Source organism: Aythya ferina (genome assembly GCF_964211825.1).
Source record: "Aythya ferina genome assembly, chromosome: 4".
Taxonomy (NCBI): domain Eukaryota; kingdom Metazoa; phylum Chordata; class Aves; order Anseriformes; family Anatidae; genus Aythya; species Aythya ferina.
In genome coordinates, this window is record NC_140300.1 from 30,620,881 (window position 1) to 30,633,456 (window position 12,576).

The window sequence follows — 12,576 nt, forward strand, 5'->3', positions numbered from 1 at the left end:
GCCTCCGAGTCACAGCAGCGGCGGCAGCTTCCGGAGAGGAGCTTGCCATGGCCGCGGGCTTGCACACAAGTCGCAGCCGCGGCCAGCCCTGCCTATCCAAAAACAGCACGGGAGCTTAATTGCTCTGCAGGCCCTCGAGGCCCATCGCCTGCTCCCTTCCTCTTACACAAATAACATAATAAGCCTCTTCCTGCACCTTTGCTTTGCATGCAGTATTATTTTTTTCTAGCTACTTCTTGAGCCCATCAATCTAGTACGCGATACGCTAGATGGCTGTTAATTCCACTCCCTAGCCCCTCTTTATCAGGAGCACACGTTGGGAATTGTGTTTTATGTCTGCTGGAAACGGCGAGGAGGCAGCTTCGCTCTCCCTCACTGGCCCAAATCTAAATCTGCATCCCTAAAGCTGTGGTTTTAGGCTGGGGCCTGTCCCTGGCTGTGCCCCGAGTACAAATCGGGCATGCTGCAGCAACCAGCTTGGCTCTCCCTCGTCATTTGGTCTTTCAGGGCGACCCCTGGATAACTGGGACAGGAGCATGGGAGCTGGGTTGCCAGAGGAAAACTGAAGCAGGCCAAGAGCAGACAGAAATGAAACAGAAAGCATGTGGAGAAGTGCATTATTCCAATTTAGGCATGAAGGAGGGAGCTGCAAATGGAAGTAAGAGGCCTTGCTGCAGCCAGTGCAGGCCTGGGGTGCCTGTTTGGAGGCCAGTTTTTCAGCATGAGAACCAATTAATAGTGCTAAGAATTACTATCAGACTGTTACGTGGCAGAGCCAGGTGGCTTCATCCTGTATTTCTTCCTACCTGGTGCATTTCCTTGTGCCTGAATATTTGTCTTAATTTGCTTACATTCTCTCTCTTGCCCCGTTAAAAACTGTCAGCCTCAAAAGACCAAGCAGTTGGAAGGTCTGACAGCGAGCAAGCAGGTGGAAGGCTGCTGGGAATGCCCTTGCTTCCTGTACAGAATGTTTCCAGTAGAAACTGGAGATTTTCATCTATCAGCTTACACATTTCCACACTGTATTCCAAGTAATGACAAAGTGTGTTTATCCCATATTCCTGGAACCTCTTCTGTCATTGTGCTGTAGTTGACCACAAGCAGCTTCTAGTGCAGCGGCAGGTAGGTAGCACTTAAATCATTCACTTTTTTAAAGAAGAGGTGCTAGTTGTTCATGTGTGTCAGCACCTTTTATGCCCACCTGAGCAGAAGCAAAAGTATCTTTGTAAATATTCTGCTGTACCTCGTAAAACCTCTGTTAAATGCTGGGCCTTGTTGTTGTGCTGAAAAGTTAGCCAGTGTGCAAAGCAACAGGCTGAAGTGCGAGGATAAGTACATTAGGCATGTAGCATTTCACCTGGCCTAAAAACATCTGGCTGCCATTGAAGAAGTATTTCTTCTCTGAAGTAAATCCTGTGCAAGTATGGTCAGAGGAACAATGGCAATTTATGCAAGAAGAAGGTCTGGGCAGGGCAGAGAATTAGAGACAAAAGGAATCAGAGAAGGGAAAAGCTTGGACACAGAGGTACCTTGTTTCCAGCCACCCTGGGTTTGAATATCCTTTGGATTACTCCCTCAAAATGCAGGATCTGCAGCCAGGATGGCCCATGTGTGGGGCTGCCAAATCCCCCAGAACCAGCTGGATGTTTGGCTTTCCCTCAATGCAGTAGTGTTGGGAAGAAGCTGACACCATCTCCAGCTTTGGAGATGCGTTCTTTTGGAGAATGTTCCTCTCCCTGAGCTTTCCTTTTCCCTCAGCTACTGGAATTGCAGGTTTATGATTTTCTTATGTTTTGCAGAAGGATGGGATGTTGGTTTCTTGGTTTCCCTTGGTTTCCCTCCTCCAGGGTGACCGTGAGGTGGTAACTCTGCCCAATTTGGTAAAAAAAAAAAAAAAAAAAAAAAATCAGGAATCAAAAAAAGGAATCAAAGGAGAATTTCATTCTGCAAAAGGTTCTGAGTTTTCAGCTTATTTTCCCCCTCCTGTCTTGTGTATCGAGGTAAAATCTATCCGTCTCTCTGATTATCTGTTTATCTATTTTTATTTTATTTATTTATTTATTTTTAATATTGGATAATGCTGAGGTACAGACGTTCTGAATTTTCAGCTTCCGTGCTTCTTTCCTGATGATATGATGCTGTTAGCTGAAAAGGAGGGCTGCTTGTAGAGCAGGGAGTAGATCTGTGATTTTTTTCTTCGAGATGAAGCAATGTAGACAAGAGAAATAAATGCATTGACTGACCTAGTACCTGCTCTTAGAGGTGTAGAAGCAAATGGAGGTGACAAGTCAACCCCAGAACATTTCTCTCAGAGGGTGTGATTTTAGTGAATGGAGATTCTTCCTGGTTAAGTGTGTGTGAGTCTCTCTTCTCTGTAATGCTTCTTCTGTACGTTCTTCGCTTCTGTCTCTTGGACTTGTCCGCATCTTAATGTAGCAGAGCTGCAGGTCCTATTGCTGTCACAATAAACAAACAAAAAACCCCACAGTGATAATTTAAAAAAAAAACAAAAACAAAAAAGGCAAAGAAACCAACCTCTCAAGAGAGGATAGGAGAGGATTGCTTTCAGGAGGTGGGTTTCCTTCTAGAATGCATTTTTCTTCGATCTTTTAAGTAGTCAGCTCTCCTCAATAGGAGAAAGAGACTTGGCTAGAAGGATTCTTGTTTATGCAGCACTGTCTGCATGCCTCATTTAGGATGTGCTCATGCTGGAGACCCAGACCCTTTTGCAGTGGCTTTTCATTGATGAACTTCTCCAAGTGGTACAAGGGTTTTTACACACAATAGCTTTTCCTCTCTGTCCTTCCTATTTTGAAAAAATAAAAAAATAAAAAAAAAAAATCAGTTGTCAGGACTCCTTGAGTCTGAGCGTAGATCCCTTTGGAGGGTGATGGTTTGCTCTCTCTCAATAGCTCTTTATCTCTGAGCTTTGGGGGAGAGTGGGGAGCATAGTTATGTGGCCTGTCCAGTAATCAGGAGCATCTGTGCAGCATTATGGAAATAACTGGAAATACAATAGAGGTAGAGAGAGAGTTCTGTCAGCTCTTAACCAGGCCAAAATTGTACTTCTTATGCAATTGGGTGTATATATGGCTGATTTTGTTGTTTGTTGTTGTTATTGCATTTTCTTACAACAAATGGACTTTTCCTTATAAGAGCTTTCTGCTGGGGATGCTTCAGTCCTAATTTTTTTTCTTTTTTTTTTTTCTTGTATGCTTAAGCTACAGCATGCCCTGGTGAGTAGTATGGGCTCTACTCTGGCCTTGGGTAAGCAGGTATAAAGTTAGCAGAGTTATAGCCTCCACAACTAGACCTGGCTTTGGCCCCATGTCTGTGTGGCTCCCTCGCCAAAGCAGAATTTGCCATTTCTGCTATTTATGTATTTATTTATTTTTCCTCTCCCGGCCCCTGATAAATGTCATTCTTCACCATGCAGTATCTGTCTCCTGCTCTCTTGAGGTGGTACACGAGCAAATTGATGAAGAAACCATTGACAAAGTCCTGATGGTAGAGGGGGTGATGACGAATTGGGAGCCATTACAGCAGGTATTGTGTGCATTCTACCAGCTGACGCTCAACTTCCCTTCTAATGCCAGTTGCCTTCTATCATCTGGTACACGGATTGGATGCAGGCTTCTCCCAATTAAAGCCAGTGAGGTCATATACTTCCTAATTACAGGCTAGTCCATTGTGTCTAAATGTGACAGACATGTGCTTGGAAAATTGCTTTTAATGCCTAAATAAACATGATGAACTAAATGGCAGATTTGAATCGTAATTGAAAGTGCTCAGCCTCTTGAATTTTGCACTGACTTTCTGATAGCCACTTGTACTGCCGACCACCCTCATTTGGGGATGTTTTGTTCCTGGCATAGCAGTGCTATTATGTCGCATGTGGGCCTTCACCCGCTCCCTTTCTCTGGGACATTAGTGTTTTACAAACATATGCAGCATGATCACACAATGGAGAGCGAGCCCACCCCCCTGCAAGAGGAGAAGAGGATTGTGGCGGGAGAGACAAATTGAGTTGACACCAACAGCAGGAGTGGGTGAGCGAGCAGATCGAGTACAATGCAAGTCCAGCGGTACAATGCAGGATGGTTAAACACAGAAATTCTGCATATTGCAAAGAAATCCCAAGTGACTGCTGACAACCTTGGGGCTGAGAGATGTCTCTGTGTGGGCAAGCTGTGCTCCCAGTTACTTAGGGAAAAATCTGGACTTTTTCCAGATAGGCTGCAGGAGTTGCTCTAAATTCAGACCCCGAGCACGATATTGACCTCCTGTGCTGAAACTTTGAAGAGAGGATAAAACCTGTGTAGATATTCATGAACAGACTTTTTAGGGTATATGTATGTTAAATAATACACTTATGCTAGGCCAAAGGCAATTTAAGTGTTGCATTTTATCTGACACTGAAGGCAAAATGCTCAGTTTACCAGGCAGCTTGCTATTGCTTGCATATGTATTAGTTTCTGTTGGGAGTATTCCCTGCAGGATTATCTAAACTGGCTAAAGCCTCACTTGGTATTTGCTTGTATTTCATAATGGTTGGCAATATGCAGTGCTCACTAATAGCCACAAATGCTTGTTGTGCCTGGCCCCGCTCTGCTTCTGCTCCAGTCGTTCCCTATGGCCAAGTTTGCACCTGAAGGTTCGAGTCTGAGTAAGGCAACTGGGGCTGTCCTTGGAAATCGATGACCCTGCCAGTGGTGTCCGGAATAGGTGGTGCCACTGCAAAATGAACATGGAGTAGACCATAGTCCCATCTTGTTTTCCAGCTCGTGTGACTTCAGGGCTCAGTTCAGCTGGCTGCTTAGGTATGGGATAGACTTCAATCTGGTGGTTTGCATGCTTCAGGCTTGGCCTGGAGTGATGTGCTCTGCCAACATGTACCCTGAATTCTTTGTACCTGTTCAGATCCACGTCATGCAAAGCCCTGAAGCACTGACCTGAAGAGGGTAGGAGTGGGGAGGTGATGTTTGTGATTGTGTCGAGGTGGTAATAGGTGTGGTGAAATCTGTGGTGGAGTGAAGGCTGAGCCCCAAGCTGGCTCTGGCCAGCAACATCATTTAGTCTAGTTGAAATGGTGTGGTGAGGCAGCATCCAGTAAATCAGTTTTAGCATGCCCTAGTATATGGTACAGCTTAAGTATGTGCATAACTTGAAGATTGCAAGCAGCTCTCTTCAAATCGGTGCTTGAGGTTATATGCCGGCATAAACACCCAGCTGGACTGAGGCTTGTTCTGACAGGCACTTTCCTGTAGAGATTATCATCATATTTGCTTCTTGCTTCCTTACATTAATTTCTTAATGGCTGCCTGCAAAGAGAGTACTGTCTCTCTGCCCTGTTGTAGGGAGGAGCTCTCCAATGCAGGGCAAAAACAATTCCCTTTGCAAACAGTATTTTATTTTTGGAACTTGTGGGTGTCAAACTCACACTGGTGTAAAGACAGATGTGGAGTGCTTGGGGCCTGCAGCAATATATCGAGCCCTGTTGTTTTATGTTGATAGCACACTGGTACAATTTACATCAGCTGTTCTTTCATACCTTGAACTGAAAGGTACAGCAGCTATTGATGTTGTATTTATGTCACTGTAACTATTTAGGCTGTGCTTTTGACAAACACTCACATATTTCATGGTGTTCTGCATCCTCTTGGACTCTGAAAGCCCAGTTGCATGGACTGATGATGAGACACTAAGAAACAGCTAGCACAAGAGAGAAGAGGTCAGCTCTGAAGATCTGGTATAAATTGCTCTTGAAGAAGGTACAGGTTCCTCTTCTGCAACCAGTCACCTGTTCCCATACTGCTTGCTTTGGGTACAGTGCAAAAAATATGTGCAAAAGTTACTTGAGAAGTGGAAGGTACAAAGTCGGAATGATTCTTATTTTCTTTTTCCCTTGGGAAACCTGTCTGAATGTTAAAAATTTGAATAAATGTGGAGGCGTTCACACTGAAGTTAGGTGGGAGCTGTTGTGGAGTCTGAACTCTTGTTGAATACGCTCCTGAATCCAAGCCTTAGATCAGGTGTGCTGAAGCATGAAATGAAGGCTTTATTACCCCGAGATATGTGTACTACATACTGGCATGGGAGGCAGGTTGTTTGTTGCAGCTCTACAGAGGATTTCTGTCCTTTGCAAATGATGTGAAATGAACGCTGTTTATTTGGCACAAGGTATGGACATTAGAGGAAAAAACAGGACTTGCCAGTAAGGGCTTCGTTCCTAGGTTGTAGATTTAATAGCATCAACCAGTTCATTTTAAATGACCTGGCTGTTGCAGGCACGGCGGTTTTTGGGAGACAAGGAATGTACAGGCAGCCAAACTAACAGCTTTGATCTCTCTCTAACTTCTTGTAAAGTTAAGTGAATGCCATGCAAATGCGGGATGCCAGGAGACAATCTCTGCTTCTGAAGGATAAAGAAGAAAATTGCATCCAAGCAAGCGTTCCCATCTATAGGGGTTGTACTTCTGCTAGCAGAAACGATAAAAGTATTTCCTTGAAGACAGGGCTTGGATTGGTCACTTAGGTAAAAATCCTCAGAGATCTTTTCACTTTGACTTTCAAGTGATTTTCTGGGGGATGTAAAGGCCAAACTGCCTTTGACAATCTAGGTCTTACTTTCTTTGGCTTCACCAGTGTGATTTTCACCGCCATATTCAGAATGTACCCAGGCAATATCACTCCCTGTTCTCCAGAGACTTTGCTGTTACAGTTGTGAGTTTAGGGAAGGGTAAACACAGTGAAGATTACAAAGTGCTTACTTGATAATGGGAGCCATATAAACACCTGGCATGGATAAGCTGCTCTTTTGTGCCTGTGTCCAGTAAGGAAAAGTGTTATTTATTCTGACAGCATCCTCTAAGCACTGAGAGCTCCCTCTGGGCTTCGCCTGATGCCTTTAGCCTGATTACTGCCAGCCCTGCAGCCTTCCGTTAACTTATTCCCACATACTATAAACCACCCATTAGCCTTTTTCCTCAAAAGAACTTATTTACAGAGGCCTGCCACCGCCTTTACTGCATTGTTTGTAGGAACTGTCTTTCTGGCTCTGCAGCCACAGAGCACCAGTGTACAAAAGCAAGTTTGTGGCTGGAATTTGCTGTTTCTCTCCTGTCCAGATGGTCACTCTCAGCCCCATTTGACCTCTCAAGTACAGGCTCTGGACTCAAAAGCAGGAATTAGCAGGCTTCAGCTTCTCCTTTGCAACAAACTGTGAAGAGCTTCAGCAGGAGGTTGGCTTCAGGGAGAGGCAATGTATCGGAACACATTGCAAAAGACACTTCTTGCAAGAAAACATGGGTAAGTAAATGAAATACTGATTTTCCGCCTGTAGCTGGAACTCATTTTCCAAGGACCCCTGCTGAAGAGAACTCCCTTGGGTGTTTCACAGAAATGTTTTCACTGAGAGTGGTCCCTCTTCCTTGAGTGGGCGACATGGTGTTCTTCAGTTCTTTTCACTCTGCCCTGCCTGCCCCTTTTCATTTGTCCTTGAGCACCCCTTACCTGTGGTAGATGTGACAGTGAATACCAGTTGGTGTGACCTTAGTCACACTGAAATGGTGATGGAAGGGTAGCACTTGCACCTCTGTGGGACTAAGAGGTGAAAGCAAGCAGCTAAAGCTTTAACAAGTACGGCAAAACTTGGCCTGCATGTGTGTCACAGAAGGCTCTTGTGCAGGGATTTGTCTGTGAATACTCCCAGTACTTTATGTGTTTGAGACTGGATTCAGTGGCTTAGGGTGTACCCTCACAGTGGCAGGCAAAAGTCATTAGTGATGCCACCATCAGTCTGTGAGTGCTGACGAGTGTGTATCTCATGTTAATTCTGGCTAATTAGTGCGAGGGCTAAGTTTAAGTTTGGCATTCATCTGTTTTGTTTCCATGTTTTCTCCTATAATGGAGCTGTTCTTTTCTGAATGCTTTTATATACTGGAGTATAATAAATAAATAAAAATAAATTTATAAATAAATAATTTACAGTATTACTTATAATATATTATAATGTTGTAGTTTTATTACTCTGTGTATGTGTGTTTGTTTGTGTGATTTGTTCTGTACTTATTTTGGACTCCCTACAGAATATGCTAAGCTCATACTTGCTTTCCAGAGAGTGGTTTTAAATAGCCAATGCCAAGTTAAACTACGTGCTCTTGAGTATCAGAGATACCTCTGACATATGGAAAAGTAATAAAAAGTCAGCAACTGTACAAAGTCCCCAAGTAGCTTAAGACTGCAGCCAGGTGAAGTTCCTGTTGCTTCTTTTTTTCTTTGAGGCTTTCAAGTTGCAACTTTTTTTTTTTTTTTTTTTTTTTTTTTTTAAGCATAGGAGATAGCATTTAAAAATTATTATCCCCTGGAGATTTTTATGAAAGTATTCTTTGTGGTCACCGTTATGTATTTCAGACCAGGCTCTCTGATGGTGCAAGCAGATGGGAGTTGATTTCTCTTTGCTTTGTTTATCTCGTATCATCATATCGCGGTTTTGAATCCTGCATTATTGCATTCCCTCTCCTTTCTTGAGAATAGTGTGGAAGCAACTGGTCACCTCAGCAAACCTTATTCAGCTCAGGGTCTGGAAATTAATAGTAACCTGCTTTCAGTTTTAGGGCATGTAGTTCCAGTGACATCTTTACGGATAGCCACTGGAAACGGAAAAGTGTCCCCATGGTTTTAGGTGTAAACCCCCCAGTTTGACCATTTTCCCTCTAAGCCTCCAGGCTGGACTCAAACACAAACATTTTACTAAAACTTTACTTGTCATGGTTCCCGGGACAAGGCTTTACCTAAGCAGTTACTTTGTAAAATCTGAGGTTTTCAACGTTTGGGCATACAGAAAGTGCCTTTCTTGAAATGTGACATATCAAACACAGAAGCTGGCAGCCAGAATACATAAAAACATACTGCGGAAGTCAAAAGGTTTCAAAGAAGACGTTCTGACATTTGAAGTGTCACTATCAGCAAGGTAGTATGGTAGTGCTGTCTGCGAGTGTCAGCACTAGGAAGTGAAAGCTTATCTCCTGAATCGCTGTCCAACGTAACAGCAAGATCATCCTGTTTTTGAAATGATGGCATTTTAATCAATTGGAAAAAGCAGCTTGAGCTGGCAAAGTTCCTCTTCTTTCTCCCCCCTTTTTCTCCCCTTTCCAGCACTCATTTAATGCAGCTAAACTGTGGCCAGAAAGATTTTGTAGAGAGCAGTTCCAACAATATTCTCTCCAAAAATGAGACACCCTCAGCTCCTTATTTCTGCCAGCAGCAAATTTTTAGGAGTGATTGATAAAGTCCCAGGCCTGGGGGCTTTGTAATGGAAGTGCTGACAGACCCTTAACTGGAGCATTGTGAAATGCAATGCTGTAATACAATGAATAATATTCATGAATCTGCCATAATGCTGGATATTATCGCTCATTACCATTGTAAGAAAGGGGTGATTAAACTAATAGTTACTGAGAGACATTTCTGGTGACAGGAGGCAATGATTAGAATGAACTGACTTCAATATACATTTAGAACTGGGAATAATGGGATGTGGCAGGAAGCCAATAAGTGAACATGGCCCACAGCTCTGATCAATGAATTACTTTTTTTCCGCTTTACAGCAGTACATGGTGTTTAATGAAAAATCAATAGCCCCCTGTAATTCAAAACTGTAATCAATCGTTTGACCTGAAGCTTTCCCTTTTTTTCTTTTTTCCTCTCTCTCCCCCCTCTCCACTACCAGGGAAGATGTCTTTGGCTGATGACACAGTTCAGTTGCAAGACGCAGTACTTCACGAGGCTCGCAGAAGGAACCTGACACAGGTCTGCTGCAATTTATACCAGCTGCAACACATATATATGGAAAATCTGGGGACAGACTAGGTTGGATGTTACTGCAGTCTTGCCTTAGCTCAGCCTCAGCCAGGATGAGAAGGTAAAATGAGAACTCTGCTCCTTCTTTACCCTCTCATCACTGGCCATGAGGGGTTTTATAACAAGCAGTCCCATTCCGATGCGGCTTGAGGGCATCTGTTGAGAATGGTTGGCCCCTTTCTTCAGGCTGTAGCCACTTGTGCAGCCCAGTCGTGGAAGAATTTTGCTGCCCCAGGCAGCTGCCTTTCTGCCTGTGTGAGAGGCAGCCCACCTCCACCCCTGCCCTTGATTGTAGAGGGTCAGAAGAACAATCCTGTTAGGAAGGTACCCCACCAGAGAGCTCTGCTGGATGTCTCCGAAGTGCTTTCAAAACTGCGGATGAAGGCTCATAGGTGTTCAGCGATACTACAGTGATTCTACTGTTTCTGAAGGAAAAGATCTTCCCACCAGGCCTGTTAGGTCCTTTGGATTCAGCCAAGCTCTGTCAGTTGACACCATTGGATCTGACTTGTGAAGCCTCTACTTGATATAGGTGTGAATTAATTCAGCTTTGTTCCAAGCACACCAACAGAGGCATGAGTGAGAGAAAAATAATGCAGCTGAGCATCTTTCAGAAAACTCAGAACCACACTTTGCATGTAGGTAGACATTGTCATCAGTGCCTGGCAAGCCTTGTTAGAGGGTTTTATTTTAAACACTGGGAGAAAGGAGGAACTCAGTTTTGGAAACAGATGGGTAACGCACCTGGGCCATTAGTGCCCGTTGACCTCAGTAAGATAGGCAACTTCGTGTGGTGGGGCATGTTTTGTTAGATACTAGAGAAAAGAGTTTTCTGTCTGACTTTTGTGTTGAAGGGATCTTACTACTAGAGCTGTTAATGCTGTGTGTCCAGTGTCTTACTGGGCTAAACTGGTAGCAGGTATAATGCTGGGCTTATGTGCAATGGCTCCTGATTTGTGCCAGTGAGAACAGGAAGAAGAGTAAGTCTGGCAAGTGTCAGCAGCAGCTCTTTTGAAAGGATAACGAAGGCAATTAGCATCATTTGGAGTAGTTCTAAGGATAACCCATTTCCATGAATCAGTAATAAAACCTTACTCTCAGCAAATCCCCAGAAATTACAGTTTTTGAAAAGTTAAGGATTTATTTGTAGGTATCGGAATATTTTACTGTTTCTTCTCTATACCTTGCTGGCTTTTTTTCTGTAGTCCCATCACCAGCTACCAGACTCGAACACTGTCTCCAAGGGAAGAAAATGAAGCATCAACAATGGCAAAGACCTGCCTACTGCAGGATTATTCTGAACAGCCTGTTCCTGACTGTTTTGCTCAGTCTACTTCTAAATGATTCAGTGATAAAATGTCACCCTTTTCCATTCCAAGACAACTCACAAATGGAAAGGTTTTTGCTCCTAACCTAAATGCAAGAATATTGTCATGGTATGTCATTCTGTGTCACTCTTGTACCCCTGACTAAGGAGTTTTCTGCCTCGATGCATCAGGAAGACACATGGGTTAAGCTAAAATTTACAGCATCTCTCTGGTTCCTCACTCACCACCCCCACCCTTTCCCCCCTGCTATTTGTTGTAGTGCATGAGGAGAAGAGAGCAAGCGTGTCTCTTGGGTTTGACGGCTCCCTTCTGCTTCTCCGTCTTCTGTGGCCGCTGCTTTTGCTGCTTTGCCTGTTAACTGAATGGCTGATTTCCTGGCACGGGGACAACGCCGGTCCCTTGGCGGGAAGCTGAGCACACGCAGTATTGCCAAGCAACACTTTCCAATGGATTGTGTGTGCCACAACTCTTGCTTGGTGTCACGTGCTGCAGTCTTCTGATTTTTTTTCCTTTCCATCCAGAGAAAATGCATATGCATAGAGATATGGGAGAGAGCGGGTAGAAATGGGATCTTAGGAGGCTAGGGGAAAGTATTAGGGTAGAAGGGCCAGGATTCCTTAAGGACACAGATACAGCTAGAAAAGTGTTTATATTTTGGTCTGTTTAAGAGCTTTGTATGGAAGCTGCACTGTACTGGACCATTCTATGTCATAGCTGCTGAGATGCCCGTGTGTGTCTCAAGAGAGCATGGGTTGCTTCCCAGTCCACCAACATGAGGGTCTGTTGTTGCCCTCTGCGAACTTCATCGGGACAAAGCAGGTCCTGCCCTGGAGGCAGGCTAAGCTCAGGTGAAAATGTGGTGCTCTGACCATGTTTTCCACACTGCTCATTTTGGTTCTCGCTGTTTCTCCTTCCTTTTCTCAACAGTGCTCTACCTGAAATGACTGATAGTCCCTGTGTGACATCTTAGTGACCGTTTTGCTTTGAAAACACAAGTGTCGGTGCAAGGAAAACCTTCCTTGCTTCCTGCTTGAGGAAAGGCGGCTTGAAGACTGCTCTTCAGAGGTATTGGTGCTGATAAATGGGTTTGATGAAATGTGACGAAAGGGAGGCAGTCCTTGCAGGCCACACAGCAAACGGTCGCATAAGAATATCTAAAAGATCTCCTCTACTGAGTATTTACCAGTGGCCTATGCATTTCTTATCTGTTCTGTCCTCAGATGGAATAGGACAGATGTCCCATCCTGGAATTTCTTGTTTGGTGATGGAGCTTGCCTTCTGCTTGGGATACCAGAGTTACATAGCAGGTGTGCATGCCCATATAAAAAAGGGTATACTGTTCTGTGTGGGAATGGGTTTGGGTGTTGGGCTTCTCTGGCTCCAAAGG

The 12,576-nt window shown here is 44.1% G+C and overlaps 1 long non-coding RNA gene across 14 annotated transcripts in view; it reads left to right on the forward strand.

The window, feature by feature from the left end:
- The window catches only part of LOC311435493, a 40,713-nt gene that overhangs the window by 17,836 nt on the left and 10,301 nt on the right, over window positions 1-12,576 (forward strand). For 7 of the 14 annotated variants that reach the window (XR_014692160.1, XR_014692161.1, XR_014692163.1 and 4 more), the window contains 4 exons: window positions 7,128-7,308; window positions 9,731-9,810; window positions 12,117-12,254; window positions 12,410-12,496. This is a non-coding gene — a long non-coding RNA (uncharacterized lncRNA). Of the gene's footprint in view, window positions 1-7,127; window positions 7,309-9,730; window positions 9,811-11,066; window positions 11,298-12,116; window positions 12,255-12,409; window positions 12,497-12,576 lie in introns of all 14 variants that reach the window. The other 7 variants (XR_014692159.1, XR_014692167.1, XR_014692169.1 and 4 more) reach the window with 4 other exon arrangements.